The sequence below is a fragment of the Mixophyes fleayi genome, chromosome 3 (assembly GCF_038048845.1).
Source record: "Mixophyes fleayi isolate aMixFle1 chromosome 3, aMixFle1.hap1, whole genome shotgun sequence".
NCBI lineage: Eukaryota > Metazoa > Chordata > Amphibia > Anura > Limnodynastidae > Mixophyes > Mixophyes fleayi.
This window is the reverse complement of record NC_134404.1, coordinates 220,197,428-220,219,684: the sequence shown is the minus strand read 5'-3', so window position 1 is coordinate 220,219,684 and position 22,257 is coordinate 220,197,428. Positions and strand designations below refer to the sequence as shown.

The 22,257-nt window shown below is 40.1% G+C and overlaps 1 long non-coding RNA gene across 1 annotated transcript; it reads left to right on the top strand.

Annotated features, from left to right (window-relative positions):
• Positions 1-11,120: 11,120 nt before the first annotated feature.
• LOC142142884 (uncharacterized) lies at positions 11,121-12,994 on the top strand. The gene is made up of 3 exons (XR_012689377.1): positions 11,121-11,252; positions 12,260-12,357; positions 12,916-12,994. It is a non-coding gene; the product is annotated as an uncharacterized LOC142142884 (long non-coding RNA).
• Positions 12,995-22,257: the final 9,263 nt, after the last annotated feature.

The following is a 22,257-nucleotide window of genomic DNA, read 5'->3' as shown; positions in this document are numbered from 1 at the left end:
ATGGGATGTTTATATGTGGATGGGTGTAGCAAGGTAGGGGATGAGAAGTGGATGAGTGATGGTGAACTACCCGCAGATTGTGGTGAAACAGTGTAGAGTAAGTAGAGGTAGGGTGAGAGGCAACAGTGATGTGGGAGAAAGGCTGGTGTGGAGCAGGATAGTTGCAGTGGGTGGCTGTGGTAGTAGGAGGGGTTTGAAGAAAATCATAATGCCTGTGTGTTGGAAAGATAGTATTAAAAAAGCTCTTAAGTAAATATGTACAGCTCTTAACATAGAATTTGATGGCAGAACAGAACCGCTTGGTCCATCTAGTCTGGCCATTTTTTTTTATGAACCTACGGTAACCTCAAACCCTATTTGGTTTTTTAATCTGTGTAAGGATATCCTTATTTTGTCCCAAGTATGTTTAAATTGCTCTATTGTATTAATATCTACCACCTCTAGTAGGAGACTATTCCATTTATCCACCACCTTTTCTGTGAAGTAGTTTTTCCTCAAATTTCCTCTGAACCTACATCCCTCCAGTTTCAGTGCATATCCTCGTGTTCTAATATTTCTCTTCATTTAAAGAATGTTTCCCTCCTGTACCTTGTTAATACCCTATATATATTGATACAGCCATACTAATGCTTCCTCCCTGCCCCTTGGACATCTTGGCACTCTGTTTAAATACGTTCTGTGTACCAGTAGGAAACCAGAAGGTGAATCTCTGGTAGCATCCCCTGGGCTTCAGTGGACTACAGCAAACTATTACATATTTGTCTCCCTAATATCTTTGTATATTCCCCTTACAGTCTATCTGAGGGATTACCCTTCTACTATACTCCTCCAGGAAATTTACCCCTTCATATTAGAAACACAAGTTAGCTCCTGCATCAATTCCCTGGCTTCCCGGAAACTTATCACTCCTCTAGCAGTGGTGTATGGCTAAGCTTATTCAACCAGACCCTGTTTTTCTGCACTCAGGCTATGCTTAATACTCACCCCAAGGGCCACGACCTGCATGCTGCACCCAGCTAAGCCTATACTACCTTGCTGATTTTGTTTTCTAAGGTGTGGTTTCCTGGTATTGTTCTGTGGGTTTAAATTAGGGATGTGCACCGGCGACTTTTGAGGTCTCGTGTTTTGTGTTTTGGATCCGGATTTTCATTAATTTTGGGGTTCGGATTTGTCTCGCAAAACACTTGACGAAAGGTCTCGGTTCGGATTTAAGGTTTTGGATTCGGATTTTTTTTGGAAAAAACATAAAAAGTTTAAAAATCAAGTTTTTGGGCTTATTTTCACTCCTATGCTATTAGTAACCTCAATAACATTCAATAACAAGCATTTCCACTAATTTACAGTGTATTCTGAACACCTCACAATATAGTTATTAGTCCAAAACGTTGCAACGAGGTATCTTTCTGGACTGCGTAGAGGAGTGGGTCACCACAATATATATTAAAAACCCTGAACTTGTATGATTCGCACCAATAAATGTACCTGGACTGCGTAGAGGAGTGGGTCACCACAATATATATTAAAAACCCTGAACTTTTATGATTCGCACCAATAAATGTATCTGGACTGCGTAGAGGAGTGGATCACCACAATATATATAATAAGAAAACCATCAACTTGTATGATTTGCACCAATAAATGTACCTGGACTGCGTAGAGGAGTGGGTCACCACAATATATATTAAAAACCCTGAATTTTTATGATTCGCACCAATAAATGTACCTGGACTGCGTAGAGGAGTGGGTCACCACAATATATATTAAAAACCCTGAACTTTTATGAATCGCACCAATAAATGTACCTGGACTGCGTAGAGGAGTGGGTAACCACAATATATATTAAAAACCCTGAACTTTTATGAATCGCACCAATAAATGTACCTGGACTGCGTAGAGGAGTGGGTCACCACAATATATATTAAAAACCCTGAACTTTTATGAATCGCACCAATAAATGTACCTGGACTGCGTAGAGGAGTGGGTAACCACAATATATATTAAAAACCCTGAACTTTTATGATTCGCACCAATAAATGTATCTGAACTGAGTAGAGGAGTGGGTCACCACAATATATATAATAAGAAAACCATCAACTTGTATGATTTGCACCAATTAATGTACCTGGACTGCGTAGAGGAGTGGGTCACCACAATATATATTAAAAACCCTGAACTTTTATGATTCGCACCAATAAATGTACCTGGACTGCGTAGAGGAGTGGGTCACCACAATATATATTAAAAACCCTGAACTTTTATGAATCGCACCAATAAATGTACCTGGACTGCGTAGAGGAGTGGGTCACCACAATATATATTAAAAACCCTGAACTTTTATGATTCGCACCAATAAATGTACCTGGACTGCGTAGAGGAGTGGGTCACCACAATATATATTAAAAACCCTGAACTTTTATGAATCGCACCAATAAATGTACCTGGACTGCGTAGAGGAGTGGGTAACCACAATATATATTAAAAACCCTGAACTTTTATGAATCGCACCAATAAATGTACCTGGACTGCATAGAGGAGTGGGTCACCACAATATATATTAAAAACCCTGAACTTTTATGATTCGCACCAATAAATGTATCTGGACTGCGTAGAGGAGTGGGTCACCACAATATATATAATAAGAAAACCATCAACTTGTATGATTCGCACCAATAAATGTACCTGGACTGCGTAGAGGAGTGGGTCACCACAATATATATTAAAAACCCTGAACTTTTATGATTCGCACCAATAAATGTACCTGGACTGCGTAGAGGAGTGGGTCACCACAATATATATTAAAAACCCTGAACTTTTATGATTCGCACCAATAAATGTACCTGGACTGCGTAGAGGAGTGGGTCACAACAATATATATTAAAAACCCTGAACTTTTATGAATCGCACCAATAAATGTACCTGGACTGCGTAGAGGAGTGGGTCACCACAATATATATTAAAAACCCTGAACTTTTATGATTCGCACCAATAAATGTATCTGGACTGCGTAGAGGAGTGGGTCACCACAATATATATAATAAGAAAACCATCAACTTGTATGATTCGCACCAATAAATGTACCTGGAATGCGTAGAGGAGTGGGTCACCACAATATATATTAAAAACCCTGAACTTTTATGATTCGCACCAATAAATGTACCTGGACTGCGTAGAGGAGTGGGTCACCACAATATATATTAAAAACCCTGAACTTTTATGATTCGCACCAATAAATGTACCTGGACTGCGTAGAGGAGTGGGTCACCACAATATATATTAAAAACCCTGAACTTTTATGATTCGCACCAATAAATGTATCTGGACTGCGTAGAGGAGTGGGTCACCACAATATATATTAAAAACCCTGAACTTGTATGATTCGCACCAATAAATGTACCTGGACTGCGTAGAGGAGTGGGTCACCACAATATATATTAAAAACCCTGAACTTTTATGATTCGCACCAATAAATGTATCTGGACTGAGTAGAGGAGTGGGTCACCACAATATATATAATAAGAAAACCATCAACTTGTATGATTCGCACCAATTAATGTACCTGGACTGCGTAGAGGAGTGGGTCACCACAATATATATTAAAAACCCTGAACTTTTATGATTCGCACCAATAAATGTATCTGGACTGCATAGAGGAGTGGGCACTGGGCACCACAATAAAATATATAAAAAACCTTCAACAGGTCTGCATTACACTGCACATACGGCTGCTCCTCCATCCTCTCCATCATATACATGTTGGAGTTTTAGCGTGTGACAACCTCTTGTTTTTGATAATGTCAGTGCATTTTGAATATTTTTCAATTTGCCCCACACCACTGAATGTACTTTATCTATGATACGCATCTATCTATCTTGACTGCGTAGTGTGGTGGCCCCGGTACACAATTTGGTACCGAGGCCACAATATAATTAAAAAACCCTCCACGGGTCAGAATTCCACCAAAAAAGGGTATGGACTGCGTAGTGTGGTGGCCCCGGTACACAATTTGGTACCGAGGCCACAATATAATTAAAAAATTGGGCATCAACTGTCACCGTTGTTTAATATCTGATACACCTAAATATGGACTGCACAGTGGAGTGGCCCCGGTAGTAAATTTGGTGCCGGGGCCACAATACCTCCTCCAACTTCCAAGTGTAGTGTTTATAAAGACAGACAGCGTCGAAGTGTTATTAGTTGACTGTCTTAACCCTAAAATTGTCCCTGTTGCAAATATTCGTGCAATGGACAGTTACTTTTTTATTGAAAGACTCAAGCTTTCAAGTGTAGTGTTTATAAAATATAAACAACAATACAGTAGTTTTAGAGCACGTCAATACCTCTTGTTTTAAATTATGACAGGGCATTTTACTTTTGGTTTAATTTCTTGAATTTGTTTAAATTTGGTTTTACTTTTTGAACATGGCAAACGACTGTTGATTGGTCATATAATGCAAAAAAAAAAGTTTTAGCATTAGGAGGAAGTGGGTCTTGATCTTTCCCTACTTTATCCTCCAAATTTTTGGTCTCCATTATATGTAGCACAAGATACTGCAGAATGTGTGAACTTGGTAATATTGCAGTACCAATGGACTTATACTGCTGGATTGGTTTTGCAAATTTTGTTATAATTATATATTTATTTTTTAATTTTTTATTTTTTATTTTTTTTTACTTTTTTTTTTATTTTTTAAAAACTTGGGAATAATGGGGAAATAACTATGCCCTTAGAAGCACAGAGCACAGGACACAGCACCACTGGACTGAACAGGACACGGCACAGGACCCAGCAGCACTACGGAACTCAGCAGGACAGAGCACAGGACACAGCACCACTGGACTGATACTGCAGAATGTGTGAACTTTGTAATATTGCAGTACCACTGGACTTTTACTGCTGAATGTGTGAACTTGGTAATATTGCAGTACCAATGGGCTTATACTGCAGGATTGGTTGTGCAAATTTTGTGGTAATTAAAAAAAATTAAATTAGTTTTTGGTATTTTTTTAAATAACTTTTTTTTATTTTTTTAAACACAGGGGAATATTGGGGAAATAACTATGCCCTTAGAAGCACAGAGCACAGGACACAGCACCACTGGACTGAACAGGACACAGCACAGGACCCAGCAGCACCACTGACCTCAGAAGGACAGAGCACAGCACACAGCACCACTGGACTGATACTGCAGAACACAGCACAGCACAGCACAGCACAGAACTAAACAGCACAGCACAGAACTAAACAGCACAGCACGAGATCTACCAGGACAGAGGACCACCTAACACACCCTCCCTCTACCCTGATCAATGCCCGAGTGAAGATGGCGGCGACTAGCGGGGAATTTATAGGATCCGAGTATCGCGAGATCCGACAACGGGATTATGAGTCAGAGCCTCAGTTTCAGATTTGAATTTGGCGCCAATACCCGGATCTGTCTCGGATCCGACTCGGATCGGCAACGTTCGGGTGGGCTCGGATTTCAGAAATCCGAGTGCGCTCATCTCTAAACTATACCGTATTAATCATCACTATCAGTCAGCAGTTACACCTATCCTGTATTTAGTGCAAATGATATGGCTAAAGAACACATACTTAAGTGGAACCCAGGACTTGGATCAGCCACATCTGTATTGACACGCCTTCAGCACGGCCTTGCTATACATTGCTTACATTCATCAGCCTTTTCCCTCTCCCATTCCACCCTTCAAGTCGCAGGTTTGCACACTACAGGTTTACACTGTATTATATATGACAACTTTGTGTATATGTAGTTCAAAATGCAACTTAAGGACAGAAGGGTCCTATTAAAAGTTTAAGATGAGACCCAAAGATCACCAGCGCTGTGTTGGTGCAAAAGAAATCTTGGTTTCTGCAATGATCTGGAAATGTAGGTGTGTTGGTGTGCCTACTGCTGCTTTGTAAGAAACTTCCTTATTCTACCCAAGTCATCTATCTGTGCAAACTAGTGGTCTTCTACTAACACTGCTATCTTGCTCACAAGCCCATGCGCCTTGATGGAAATCTAGGTACACTGATGGAACTCAAGGTGCATGGATCATTCAAAGCTGGCTTAGTGCTGGCAGCGGACATGTTGTGCTTCACAATAGATGCCCAGATTAAATATTTGTGCCCTGAACCAACATTCATAAGAATGAAGCCCATCATTTCGTAAGCAACTAATGACACCACTGAAGCTTGAGGCACTTTGTCATATTAATTTATTATGAAGTACAATGCAAACATTTACTATTCAAAAATTGGCAGCGGATATATTCACACATGTGAATTCAGCTAACAGAAAGTATGGTTAAAGTAATAATAAAGTATTTTCTACTTATATGGCTCCAGTGGTAGAAATTAATCTCTTCCAAATGTTTCTTGTTGTAATCTTTGAACATGCATTTTAAATTTCCCTGTTATAATTGTGTTAAAGTAGAGATGCTTTTTGCATAAAAAACAAACGTCAAATGGTTGCATGACATCTGATACATGTGTACACATGTCTACATCTCAGCAGGTCTATGTGCCTTATACTTATGTACCATATGCTGAACAGCATTTATTTACTAGCTCTCCAAGTGCTTGTACAAGTTCTGCTGTGTACTTACTGGTGCAGGTATGTATGGGGGTTCAACCTTAAGGGCTTTCAACGAGACCCAGTCAATATGCTCAAAAAATGGATGCTGGCGGATGTTTCCATGAACTCCCAATCGCATGTCTTGATCTTTACAGAGGAGCTGAAAAAGTAATTTGATTGTGATTTAGGGACTTTGATTTACACAGCAAGGAGCACAGACTTTTCAGGGACTGCATTTCTACACATTACAATCAATTTACAAACAGAAACAGAGGCATATAGCATGATTTGTCCATGGCTACAGGAGGTTGATACTGAGATCATATTTCACTATCATCATCTATTTCTATAGCGCCACTAATTCCGCAGCGCTGTACAGAGAACACACTCATATCAGTCCCTGCCCCATTGGAGCTTACAGTCTTAATTCCCTAACATAGACTGTCACGAACAGCACTCACCTGAGTCTGCGTGATGCATATGTGACACAGGGTTAACAAAAAAATACAACCACCTGGTCTGTCTAAAATGATTAAATCCTTTCCTATCTATGCCACCCACTAGCTTTGCGATACTAATTATGCAACCACTAAGGTTTTTTCGGACAAGAGCTGACACTCTTATTTAGGAAGCCTTCGGTTCTCCCTAGCATTAATCTAACACAATTTACTTTAATCAGAGTTCACATAAACCACAAGGTTTGCACAGTTTCAATTATGTAGCGTCTGGACCAAACTGTCGCGTGAATTCGTAAGAACATAGAGACTAGAACTTATTAAGTGTAATTTAATATGAAAAATACATCCACAATGCTTAAGTTAAAACAGATAATAAAAGACATACAAATATAGTGCAATTGTTTCTTATAAAATAAAAAGGATGAAACACAGAATTGATACCTCACTTAGAATCAAGTTTCTGGTGCTGGGAGAAGCAGAAAAAATGGGACCTCTTCAATCAAATGACTCCCTCAGAGTGAACCAAGACTTACATTTACACTATAGTTTTAAAACCCAGCTACAGGACCCCCCAGGCCCCTTTCCTGTGAGGTCAGAACCAACAGGATGGTAGAATGCAAATTAGGGTTTTATGACTCTGCTGTTGGAATACCTTTAAATCAAGTTTTCTTTACACCTTCCTAACTTTTCAACAGTATGGTTTACAAACATGATTTTACCTCCACACAACAGGTCATAAGTTTCCCTTCATCTGCATACCACACATGCCTCTGGTATGTATGATATTGGAAAAAATGAGATGATATTTTCCTGTAACCCTATTCAGCTTGAATCTGTCATTAACATACAACCCAGTCTCTGCAGTCGGCCTGTCTGGGGCCTCCCAAACACGTGTTAGATTACATTGTCTTGCAAGAGATATCCTCAAAGGCTTTCACATTTGCGTCCTGCCATAAATGATATAAGGTGCTACCCTTATCTACCAGCCCCCTCTGGGTAGTTTAACATACACAAAACCCATTGATCTAACAGCTTCTAAGAGAGCCATGTCACACTATTTCTTGGAAGTAATTCACAAACATATATTTGCAGATTTATGCCTAAAAATTAGCTTGCACATGACACTCAGCATAGATGCTAACATGGTCCAAGTTGAAACCATGGCCCCATAACTGTGATGCAGCAATGCTAACCACTGTGTCACCATGCCACCAAAAGCCTTTACATAAATGAAAATATGTGCAATTAGAGCACATTTCCTTTTACACACTTTCTTTAAAATATGTATTTAGATACATACAATAATTTGAGAACAATGCAAGATTATACTATTTGCAGGTTAGTGTATTGTATCGGTCATCAAAAAATATATTGTTTTAATACACACTTGTAAATGAATGCAATTTATATGGAACACTAAAACAGTTTGAGGAACACTGGGACATGCAGATAACAGTTAGTGATGGTGGTGCTTTAGATCAGCTCTGTAACCAGTCTCCCACATAATCACAAACTTACCTACTTTCAGTAGGGAACGTCCGGGAGAGGGGCGTGACTAATAGGCAGGAGGGGGCGAGCGCCTCGTATCGCGTCATTTTGGCCCCGCCCCCACGAGTAAAATGATGTTTTGTCGCGGGGGGCGGGGTCAAAATGACGCGATTCTCGGTGAATCACGTCATTTTGACAAAGGAGTCCCAGGATGCGGGAGAAATGCCAGTTGACCCGAATTTCGGGAGTCTCCGGGAGAGTTGGTAAGTATGCATAATCCTCTTCTCACACATCTAAAAACAGGTTACAGTTTGTGAAGGCAGTGGGAAATGACTCGGTAGTGTGGAGTACAATGAAGTTATCACACCTAGCACAAGGTCCTTTAGAAGATCTACTGACTACCATCAGCACTGGACCCAGTGAGTCTAACTGTCAATGCTGTCATGGTTATTGCCATCACAGAAATAATGACAGACGACACGACTGCCCATGCAGTATGAAAACAAACCCCTTCTCTAGAACCAGACGAGAAGGGAGGGTCAGTTAAAATAATTGGTGAAGGACAGTTATTGTTAGATAGTTTTATCATTTCTACTGTGACTGGTCCATGTTTTGTGCCTCCACCTTCTGCTATAGCTCCTTCTTCCAAAAGTACCATACCACCAGTAATTGCAGAGAAATGCCAGTCATCAATGACTGTTTTATTATTGTCTGCCTTACAATAGTCACCACCAGCCACTGCAGTTGTTATTCCTCTATCTTATGTAGCAAGTGTTCCCCACACCTCTTACATTGTAAGCTCATTTGGGCAGGGCAATTTTTACCTTCTGTTTCATGTCATTACATGTAGTCTGTGTCATGAGCTGAATAATATTTCAGTACTTTATAAATAAATAACAATAATAATAATAATACTGGCAGGCTAATTGGCTGCTGACATAAATGCACCCAAGTGTTTTTGCCCTTCTGTGGTAGAAAATTTAGACTATCAGTTCCAATGGCACAGGGACTAATGTGAATTATTACGTTTTATATACAGTGCTGCATAATATGCTTGTGCTATATAAATGAACAATAAGGCAAAACGAATATGTCGAGAAGACACCAGTAACAATAGAACGTTTCTTCCAGCTCTCATATTCAGTTTGTGTGCAAGGCGTAGGACATACACATCTTCATGTGTGACCCTTCTTTCATTGTTCTTACACTTCATGTTAGTTACTTCTATTTATAAATAACAGTGTTGATAACTATTTCCACTAGCAGTCCAGCAGCAGCCGGAGCATAGTGACACAAGTTGTAACTCTCCAGCTGTCGTAGGAGGACACGCTCCACCCGGTATGCTGGGACTTGTAGTTCTATGGTAGCGAAACAGATGCAGTTAATAAGCATAATCAAAGACTCTATCTCACTTCATTTTTGTGACGCGATGGGTCTGACAGCCATCATTTTCCCCATCTGTCATTTTAAACACTTAGAATGAAAGTTGCTTGTGCTTAGGTGAACATTGGGTTGCATTAATTTATTAACCTCATTTGTTACATAATCTAAGTGTGTATAAAAACCTATGAGATGGACTTAAGTTGACCATAGTATTCTTAAATAAAGCCAGGTGGGTTACATGTATTCATCTGAACATTATATCGGATTACAACATGGTGGATGTACTGTTTCCTGACTAAGGCATCCCCCCCCTCTTACAGACAGGAAGCTGAGATTAGCTGGAGCCCCTCTGACATCACAAATGACTGGAAGGGGTTAAAACAGGGAGGCTCTCTTACTTAACCAGGAATAAGTCAATCAGCAACTGGTTGGAGCAGCTATTGTTTCCCCTGGATCTGTTTCAGACTCCTAGTCTCCAAAACAGCAGGAGGGAAAGCCATGAGGGAAGGACAGCTCTCCACTCCCATCTCCACCCCCCTAATACCTGCCAGCCAATCCCAGTATCTGTGACCTGTGGATAACCCTGCAGGGAGGGATTCCACACATGGGAAATGTTGTCCCTTTAAGAAGGCCTGCAGGAGAGATTTCTGGGTGTGGGATTTTTGCTTCTAGAAGCTACTGGCGTTGGAGTTTTGACTGCTGCCCGTGTGCTGAGGAGGAATTTACCTGGAAGTATTGTGGCTATTGGATTACAAGCTTTTCCTGGACTTGCAGACTTGTCTGCTCTGCCTGGCTTATTCTATTAATCACGGACATCATCCTTCCCCTATAACTTGGACTGGTAAAGAAAACCTATTTTCGTTATAAACAATTTGGGGTTATTGAACACTGGGGTGTTACTGGGTGATGGTTGAAGTTTGGTGAACACTGGGTGTTGTTTGAATTATGGTTTGATATATATATAAGCTATTGTTTGCAGTTAGCTGTAATAAAGATACCGTTGTATCCACACCTTTTCTTTGCCTGTGTGATCCTGAACCCCTTGATACCAGGACTTTCTTCTGGGTTCCTACCCTAACATCCTGGTATCATCACAATTTTTCTCTCCACCTGCAGCTCATCAATCAGCATCTGGTCATCAGTAGGTGCCCGAGTCCTCTCCATCCTCCTCTCCCTGTGCACAGTCATGTGTGTGCTAGTGCTGGAAGACTGATGGTATTTACTGTGCTGTCTATGGCGGCAGCGAGATGGTTACTTCCCGGTGACGTCACTGCCGTCTGGGCGGCTGATATGAAATGGAGAGCGAGTCCCTACGAGTGTACTCTGCACTGCTGTCTGCACTGGGTAATGCTGCCCAGCAATGGAGAATAAGGGGGGACATTACTGCAGCGCAGGTGTATTTAAGCCCAGGGGGCGATGCCACCCACAGAGATGGCAAATCCAGGGTCTACCAACCGGATGAGTACCATATCTCCAAGGTTGGGCCTATAATGAGGCGAGTGGCATGGGCATCATGATAAAAACAGTAAGTGGGCACACCTTAGTGATACATGCCTGAAAGCAATTGGTGTGTACATATTATGTCAAGATTTCTATCCATTCTCTGTGCCAATGGAAACCATCTTTCATGGATGGTGCCACATTTAAAATTGGATTTCATGCTTCCAGGACATGCTTGTAAATGAGAGCTGACACCCAATTTATCTCTTCCTGGTTACATATTTTAAATAAATATAACTGGTAATGTTCTCCATAGTTTGACTTATTAGGTTACAACAGGGTGTTTGACTTGGTGGCTTATCAAGTGTTGTCTAACACCCAGAGCTTTCTGTTCAGATAATTTGTCTTTAATATAATTTTTCCTGCAATCATGTTTCTGTGTTAGATTATATTTGTGGACCACCACATTTACAAAAAAAATAAATGTGTATCCTCTCCCCATATACCCATTGTTTGGGTTTGGGTCCCTTCTGAACTCACACAGTGACTATAATACAGCTGCTCTCTGCTGTGGGACATGCTCCCTTCTTAAACTACTAGGATGAGTCCTCTAGTAAACATGGCTCCTGCCTGGGTTAGAAGCTGAAGGCTTTTCATTGAGGGTTCTCATTCACTGTTTGTAGGAGTTTGTATCCTGAGCCCAGTTCTCGCAGCCAACACTGACCACTCTCTACTGGTTATTAGTGCTGGCAGTGAGACTCTGCCATATGGTAACACAGCACCCAATGAATACATGAGGGAAGGTGGGCCTAATTCACAGGGGTTTTTACAAAGGTGTACAATACTTGTAACTACAGTCAGCATAAACCTAATTGTATGAAAAGCATTGATATTTACTTCTGTACTTGCAGAGAGTCTAACCAGGGAAGCCACTGTTCTGACTGAACATAATAAGCGAATTAGAGAGTACAACATGACACTGGAAAAGTTAAATACAAGCTTTGATCAGGTAAGAAGTCTTAGATTGGCTATTAATGTGCAACTATTCTCACTAGAATGGAAACATTATGGCTAAAACTTCATATCTTCCCCAGGATACACTTACTATTATCTTGTGTTTTTGTGTCTCCACTCTCAAATGCCAACAAAATGATTCCCACGTGTCACTTGTTAATTTCCTTCATATTCCATTCCAGCTGTGTTTTTGGAATATCTGATCTAAATTAAGTTCTATAAAACAGTACCAAAAACAAATATCAGTAGTAGGTGCAATTCTCTCTCTATTTGGAAAGTTAAAAAAGAGATATGAAGAAGTGGTTTTGACATGTGTTGTTTTTTTAGATTTCTTTTGTTTTTTTTTAAATGACCTCTGATTAATTGAGCTACAAAAGTAGATATCTTAATTGTCTCTACTTTAACCTGAGTTCGCTGTCTGTGATGCAGGAACACCTAACTTCCAAATACACAATTGGTTAAGAAATACTCTATTATTATTCTATGATTCTTGACAATTATTTAATAATTCAATCAGTCATCTTACATAGACTTGTATGGTTTTTCTCCACAGGTCCAGTCCAGACTTGTGCGTGTTGCAGCTGTAAAACCAGGTCACACCCACAGCAAAACCTCATTGTAAACCTGTTCCATCATAAGGATCATTTAGTAGATATATTGTGATTAGGTTCAATATGTAAATCTTAGTTCTTAAATATTTTGAAATTCATATATATATACACACACACACTTTCTTAAAAAAATATTATTGATAAAGAATAATGGGTGTCTTTGGAAATGATCACAGATGTTGTTGCATAACATGATGTGCGATGTATCCCAATATGAATTCAAAGCCGCATTTCTAAATAAACAGTTTCTAATTTGACCTTTTATGAAAATTTGAATCCTATTAATAGTGCATTGAAGGCAATGGAAAGGTATTCTGAAACACTATTTTTCATTTTAAAATTAGTACGTGCTTCTCATAGTAATACTTGCTGCATAAAACAATGGTCCATCCAGGTGTGTGATAAGCTGTACCTTTCCATTATAGCCCACCATATTATGTGCCCTTATCTAGAGTCAGACCACTTATTGCAATCATTCTTCAAAACATACCTGTAGCCAATCTGTGTATTACACCGCTAACATAAACACAGGTGTATTTTAGATTAGCCTACTTCTCCTTGTTGTTAATCTGTAACAATGTTTCAAATAGGAGCGACTAGCCCAACATTTAACTAATCTAACAATCTAATATTCTCATAACCGTACAAATCAAATAGGACAAAGTAGTAATCTTAAACGGATGCAGGCAGACAAGCGGATTAAAATATACATTTTATGAATGTATCAAAAGTTTTTCATTATAATTTTGCAAGTGATACCTGAGCTTCAGCAGAATAACCATCCTACAATAAAGACATGGATTGAAGAGGAACCGATAAGGAGTTAGGTGAGGTAAAAGGTAAGTCTATTGCAAACAAGGCACTCCAGTTGGTTTGAGGAATGGGTCGGTAAATGAGAACAGATATGGTTCAAAAAAAGGGCCGTTACACGCTGGGCAGTCGGGCTGCCTACTCGAATCCCGGCGCACTTACCTGGTCCCCGCTGACCACTCGCTCCGTCCCTGCCGCCGCCATCTTCGTTTCTGCGCAGATCCATTCTATTCATCTCTGCTTGCTTCCTATTGGCTGACTCATTTTGGCTCCAAATTCAAAAGGCACCTCCTCCTGGCGATGCCTATTCTTCAATTTACCTGCAAGGTACTAGATGTGGCTCCATTGCTCCTGCTGGGTGTTTTCTCTTCTTTGGATTGTATCCTGCAGTACCCTCTTTTATCATCCATGAACTCTACCACTATCCCAGTGGTAATCTGTTGTCCGCTGAGCTGACTCTTCATCATTCCTGCAGTAACCTGTTATCTGCTATCGCTGACCTCTCTTGTATATTCCCCTCTAGGGCTTCCCCTGGCCCTCTCAGTGAGGGCCGGGACCTGCGGGATAGATGCAGCTAAGTCCAAAGCACCTTGCGGTGGCCTCTGGTGAAACCAGTTTCCCCGCTAGACTCCGCTCCTCACTGGAGTAGTATTAATCTAGGCAAACCTAGGATCCAAATTCCTATACCGTGACAGGCTGATAATGGGAATGATTGTGTTTACACTGTTAGAATATAAGATTTAAAACTCTTGTATTCTGTTTAGTAACCAGAAGGTATTCTAAACTGCTTTTACTCTGCCAAGACACGAAAAGTAATTTTTCAATATGGAGATCACCAGGTACTTTTCTAAAGATGAAATTCAACCAAAATTAAGTTTTTGTTACAATGGCTAATTGTCACATGCAAGCTACTTACAGTCACTTAAACCTGCAAATAGATGTTTGAGATTTAATTCACAATTTGGTTTGGCTCACAGGAACTCTGTGTCCTACTATAGGTTAAACCATAAGATTGGGAAACTAAATTACTCTGTTATCGTGTTGTCTCTAAAGTCTTGTGTTCTACTCATGATGTATAGAGATCCATCTGTTTGTTCTTAGCTGCAGATGACTGTCCAATACTATTTTATGGCACAGGTCAAAAAAGCTAAAAGTTCTTGGAATCTCTTTATGCTTATAACAAATACCCATCAATAATATCTAATAAATATCCCCTTATTCTTTCTGGTTATGTGATCTCTGAGGACATCTCAACTGGGTGACAACAGCTGAGCTAAGTTTCAATGAATGGAAATAACTGCACAGGAAAAGGTCAAACTTTCTCAAATACCATAGTTAGAGGATTCATGTCTGATATGTAAATGAAGGGAAGCGTATGACCTGTTGTGTGGAGATAGCTTTTAGGACTCTGGTAAGAAGTTAGGCCAGTGTGAACAATTCCTGACTAGAAATGTTTTGAAAACAAGATCATTAAAACTAATTTGCATTTACACCAGCTTTTTGGTGCTATCATCACAGGAGAACTGGGGTTGTGGGCACCTGAAGCTGACTTAAAATGTCCTGTAAAGCTAAACGATTTGTTCACTTTTGGGAGTCTAAACCTTATCATTCATGAGTGTACCATTTTTCTGTTATTCAATTCTTTTTTTTTTTTTTCCTTTTTTCTTTTTAAGAAGCTATTGTATAATATCTTTGTTAATGGTTTTCATATCTTAAGCATTGTGAATTGATTTTCAATATATTAAAAAACACTTAATAACTTCATGTCCCTGTGTTCTTACGCATTCAAGTGTCAGACGTAGCTTGGTATTAGAACGCTATTGAACAAAGACCATTGGCGAGAGAAAAAAGGGTGTGTGTGATAGACAGGGAGAGGTTTGTTATTAACATTAATAGTTTTTATTAAGGTTTTAAAAGTATAGGGAAGGTGGGTACATAGTGGGGTGCAGACATAATATTGAATATCAAACCACACAGCAAATGTGTAAATATAACAGCATTGTCTCCAAAGGGGATGAAATATTCACAATATTGAAAATCTAGGTAGGGGGCTTGAGGTAGATTGGGTGGATCAGGAGTTAGAGGGGTACACTTTCTAGAAGATGGATTAATTTAGAGCCCTCGTCATCGGTTGTGAATTTGTGCCATGACATCCACTTGACAATTGGAGAGGATGGTGACATGGAGTATATAACGTCTAATGTTTCCATGCGAAAACTAAAGTGAATCTTCGCAATGACCTTATGGAAGGGAGGGGGAGAAGGCTGTTTCCGGAGTTGTGTAATTGCTGCCCTAGTGGCTAGCATGATATGGCCCCATACATACCGTGGTGTTTTGCCAGTTGTTCAGCATATAAATGAAGAAGAGCTACAAGTGTTGATGGCATTAAGGATATAGAGGTAACATTGCGAGCATGGTCAAAGACCTCTTGCCAAAGAGGCTGATCAACGGGGCACAACCAGAAAACATGAATAAGGTCCACCCACAGCTCCACAATTGCATCAACACAGATTTGAGTGATTAGACCAAATCTTCTGGAGGCGGGCCAGAGTTAGTTAAGTACGATACAACAAGTTATACAACATCTCTACATGGTTTTTTGATAGAAAAAGTAGCTTTATTTGTATAAAGTACAAAAAACACAGGTCATACGTTTCATTCAAGTGTACACAGTACATCGCTACATGGTTGGTGTACTTAGACACCGTACACAAATTGCCATATATGATTTCCCACTGAGCTGGGGAGAAGGAAATGTTGAGGTCTGTTTTCCACTTACATTGAGAGGTGTGTTTATGGATGGGGGAGATGGAAGAAAGGTATTGGTACCATAAGGTGATTCCACCCTTGTTGTTACCCTGTTAGTCAGTTTAGTGTAGAAAAGGGGCGAAGTGGCCTGTTTTGACGATGAAGGTCCCCGATCCAATGCCGCAGGTATTTATAAAAGTCTTTAAAAGGAAGAGCATGGGGTAAATGTATCAATATGCAGGTTCTTCAACACCCGCGTGTTCAGCCTCTTCCGCGATTAAATTTCAAGCGGCGCTGCATTGTAAAGGGTTAACTTCCCTTTACAATGCAGCGCCGCTTGAAATTTAATCGCGGAAGAGGCTGAACACGCGGGTGTTGAAGAACCCGCATATTGATACATTTACCCCCATATGTGTCCTGCAACTGTGCAAAAGAGCAGAGGTCCACAGGGCCAAACAGATGGGCAAGGGAGGAGATTCCTGCTTGAACCCAGCCAGAGATGTCAAAATCCAGGAATAGCATAGACACTGTGTGGAGGGAGATGTTATCAGTCAGAAGGGTGAGGTCTGTATAAGACCCTATGGTTCTATCCCAAATTTTCCAAACCTCCACCTTACACATTAGGGAGTCAGGAGAGTGAGGTCTCAGGTGTTTGGGAAGCCAAATCAAGTTTGCAACTGGGCACACAGTATATAGAGCCTGTTCCAAGTCCACCCAGTGTTTTTGGGAGGTCCAGAGAGAAAGTCATAAGACAACCTAGGTGGCTGCCCTTTCCAGATATAGCGAAGCATCAGTGAATGGAATGGAGACATGAATTTCTTTGGAAGAATTGGAATAGTTCTGAATAAATACGGTGGCTAAGTGGTTAGCACTTCTGCCTCACAGCGCTGGGGTCATGAGTGAATTTCCGACCATGGCTTTATCTGTGTTAAATTTGTATGTTCTCCCCGTGTTTGCGTGGGTTTCTTCCGGGTGCTTCGGTTTCCTCCCACACTCCAAAAACATACTAGTAGGTTAATTGGCTGTTATCAAAATAGACCCTAGTCTGTCTGTCTGTGTGTGTATGTTAGGGAATTTAGACTGTAAGCTCCAATGGGGCAGGGACTGATATGAATGAGTTCTGTGTACAGCGCTGTGGAATCAGTGGCGCTATATAAATAAATGGTGATCATCATCATCATCATCATCACCATTGTGATGATGATAAATACATAACTATGGGGAGAAGCATAATTTTAAAGGCAGCTACTCGGCCCAGCCAAGAAGCCTCAAATGTCAACCATGAAATAGAAAGCTTTTGGATATGGTTTAGTAATGAAGGATAATTAACTTCAAATATCTCTGAGAGATTAGCGAGGACATGGATTCTTAAGTATGAAATTGTTTTTTCCTTCCATGCATACTTGAATCTAGATTTCAAGCGGGCCACGGAATCTGAGGGTACATGGATTGGTTATGCTTCAGTCTTTGTAATATTTTGTTAATAATTTGAAGCTCGGGTCTGTTTATTTAATATAAGATGTAACGGATCCAGCGAGAACTCTGGCTCTGAGATGAATAGTAAAACATCATCCGAAAATAGGCACAGGCTGTGGCAGGTCCCCCCGAGATCAAAGCCTTTGCACAAATTTGATCTACACAAGTGTTTAGCCAGGGGCTCAATTTTCTTAACATAAATGAGGGGCGACAGAGAGCACCCCAGTCTTGTCCCTTTAGTAATGGGAAATGAGTCAAAGAAACCCGTTACTAAAGACCTTGGCAGATGGACCACAGTATAATGCCATGATCGCCTGTAGGATGGTCCCCTGAAAACCGAACATAATTAAGAACAGATTCATATAGTCCCAGTGTAATGTGTCAAATGCTTTCTCCGCGTCCAGAGAAAGCATTAACAGCTCGGCATAGTTCCTCGAGGTATAGGCTACAAGGTTTAGCACTCAGCTCGTGTTGTCTGACTCTTGGCGTCCCAACACAAACCCAACCTGATCAGGCTGTATGAGGGATGGAAAAATGGGGCTGATCCTATTGGTGACCAATTTGGTGTAGATCTTTAGATCAGTATTAAGAAGAGCAATTGGCCTATAGTTGAGGCAGTCCCCGCATCTTTCCCCTGTTTTGGGATAGTTACAATCCGAGCCTCTAGCATCTCTTCAGAAAACCCACCACAGTCTGTGCCTCTATTGAATAAGGAGACTAGTATGGGGACAAGATCTTTCTGAAAAGTGGTGTAAAAGTCGTTATTATAGCTGTCTGTGCCAGGGGCTTTACCTTTCGGAAGAGTTTTAGGAAAACATTGGTCACCTCGCTAGAGGTCCAAGGGCTATTTAAAGTCTGAAGTGTGTCTATATCTAGGGAGGAAAGATGAAGATGTTGGAAGAAGTCCTGTTTGTGGGTTGAGGAGGGCTGTGGGGTATTAGAATCATCTTTGAGATTATAAAGGCTAGCATAATATTTTGCAAACAAATTGGCAATATCTCGAGGATTTGACAATTTTAGTGCCCAGGGGCCAGGGAGGTGTCGTATACAGTTTCTAGCTTGTTGGCCTCGAAGTTTCCGCGAAAGCTTGCGCCCCGCTTTATTTCCTGTTGTGTAGAACTTATGTCAAAGGTGTGAGAGGGCAGCCTGGGAGCGGGCCATGAGGAGCTGCTGAAGTTGATGCCTAAGCGGAGTCAATTAATTTTTTAGCAAAATAGAGGGATTGGTTTTATTTCTGGTCTCTAGCGCCACAATTTTAGATTCTAAGTCTCTCCGCATGAAAACATTAGCACTCTTAAGCCTAGCACCCGTTTGGATTGCAGCACCCCTGAGGACTGCCTTAAGGGCACACATTGGTGTGAAGACTGATGTATCCTCTATAGAGTTGGTGGCAAGGTAGTTGTCTCGTGATTCTTAAAGGGCTGTCATACCTTCAAAAGAAGTGAGGAGGTAGGCCGGTAGTCTCTAAGGTCTAGGGGGGCAAGACCATAGTAATGCAGCATGGTGTGACCACGTAATTTGGAGTATCTAAATGGCTTTAGAGTGTTGAAGGGGCAATTTATCAGTAAGTATGAGGTCGATTCTAGAATAAGTATTATGTACCTGTGAATGTTAGGTAAAGTCTTTCTCTCCAGGTGTCAACGCCCGCCAGATGTCATACCAGACATTACGTTTAAGTGGGCTATTGGCTGTGCAACAGATAGGGTAATGTAGGCCTCTAAAGGTGAGGATGAGCACTTGAACAAAAATGGATTTCCTGTAATACCATTACATCAGCTTTGTATTTATGGAATGTATTGAGTGCTAATCGCCTTTTATTTGGGGAATTAAGACCCCTTACATTTAGGGATAGTAGCTTAACCATAGGAAGGGAGATGAATGGATCCGAGGGACCTAAAAAAAAAGACATTGGAAAAATCTGTTATAGGGTTGAGAAAAAGATAAGTGCATGGTTTCTGTTGTGGAGATAGTGTCTGCTATTGGGGTACATGAGGGGAAGGGGCAAGAGAAAGGGATAGCAAAACAGAAAAAAAACCTGACGTAACCCAGAAATGGGGTTAGCGTATTTGCCGTCTTGGGAAGGAAGCAGCAAAGTGAGTAACATGGGGGCGTGGATCCTAAATCGAAAGCAACCCCCACCCATGGCTTTGGCAGGAGATGGACAAACAGGGGCAAACTGGACACAGAAAGAAAAAGGAAAGAGGGATGTGTCTTTGACTTGTATCAGAGATATATAACCATTTATTATGACCCAAGGGCTGGGGAAAGTGCTGACATCTGGAGTGCAGAGAGGGATCCCAGAAAGAGCAAAATATAACAAATGTAAACATGTACAGACTAAAAACCTTATACAAAACAGCGAGAAGAACTGGTGTGCTGGTATTTAAAGGAAAGGTCGACAGGCCTGCCGAGGCGGGGAGGAGCGAGTGAGGAGAATCTGAGATATCAGGATGTTGCTAGACTAAGCATACTCCCATCCGCTCAGGTTATCCCCAAAACCTACCACACAAAACATTATGTATATAATGATAATATAAAGTCACAGGGAACAATTGGGCCCAGGGACCTAGAAAACATCAAATCTTGTAAAACTTGTTACAATATTACTAATAGGAAACCAAACAACATTATGAAGGATAATACCTAGGGCTAGATTTACTAAGCTGCGGGTTTGAAAAAGTGGGAATGTTGCCTATAGCAACCAATCAGATTCTAGCTGTCATTTTGTAGAAAGCACTAAATAAATGAAAGCTAGAATCTGATTGGTTGCTATAGGCAATATCCCCACTTTTTCAAACCCGCAGCTTAGTAAATCTAGCCCCTAGAGTTATAAGTCAGATCAGCTATGGATGGCTGCTAGCCAGTTAAGATCATAAATGCAACCATGTATACAAATAAAGCAAACCTGATCTTAGGAAAAAGATTGCAAATAATGAATGACAATGTATAATTTACACAAATAAATACATTTTATTTTATATGGAAAATAAAAGCATTTTTTTATTCAGAAATATTTTTGTAAACACCGTTAAACAAATAAAAAAATGATTCTTCTTGTTGAGCATTCGGAAGTGGTGTTTTATAGAAAGAGCCACTCATTATAGTACCACTGGTTTTAGGGTAGTGTTAGGCTGGAGCCACAATTTTGTTGACCAAGAAACCACAGCAAAGCAAGGATAGAGGCAATCAGTGTAACAATATGGGGAACACTTTAACAGCGGAAGTGCTGCTGTGACAACGGAATGTTCCATTGGAACATGCCAGACTGACACTGCCCTTAAGCTCACCTTGTTATACTGAAGACACCTGTTTTCATCAGTACAATAGGTACATGTAGGTATGAATGCATACATTCCTAGATTACAGTAAAAGTTTGTTAGGATTACCTTCTCATGTTTTATCGTACTTTATATGATGCCTGTGTTGTAATGTGCACATATCACAATGAGTAACACAAAAACTGTTTCTGATGTTAAGCATTAGTTTTATAAATTCATACTTTATTTTTTTTTTGTAATGATGGACACTATATTTTATATTTATATTTACCGACAGATTCACTATAGCTTTAAATTAATAAGGAAAAAAAATAATACATAACAAGGGATCATTATATTTCTAGTAGATAGGTATATGCTTTTATGCTCTACCCCCACTCTTTGATAAAAGCAATTCATGAAACTCAATGCACATCCTTTATTGCTTCTAGCAGTGGTTTTAATCAGTTTGGAGCCAATGTCAGACTCTGAAACCACCACAAGGTGGCATTCAATTCCCCACATTCATTCCTTTGATGAAAGATGTTTTAGCTATATACTATATACACACAGATAACGTGTTTTTTCCACTAGAGATCCAAATCATTTATAAAAATATAATACAATGTTATAAGGTTGCACATAGTGCTTTGACCAGTCTTTAGTAAATATTTCTTAATTTAACACTCCTTTGCCTTATTCTACAAAATATTTATAAATAAGTCTTATGTTCAGTTTACTTTTTTTGCTTCCTCAGTCCATCATTAACCATAAACTATATATAGCATATGTCTTTAACCATGGACTTAAACATCGACAACAATCAACTTAATACTTTAATCAGAAATAACCACACGACAACTTTGTAAGTGGAAAAAAATAAACTTGTATATTTATTTTTATTTTTATTTTTAATCCTGACCTAACGTTGGTGGCGAGAGCATAGCAGTCAGCAGGCAAAACGCGAAACCAAACAGTGGAAGGTAATGCCCT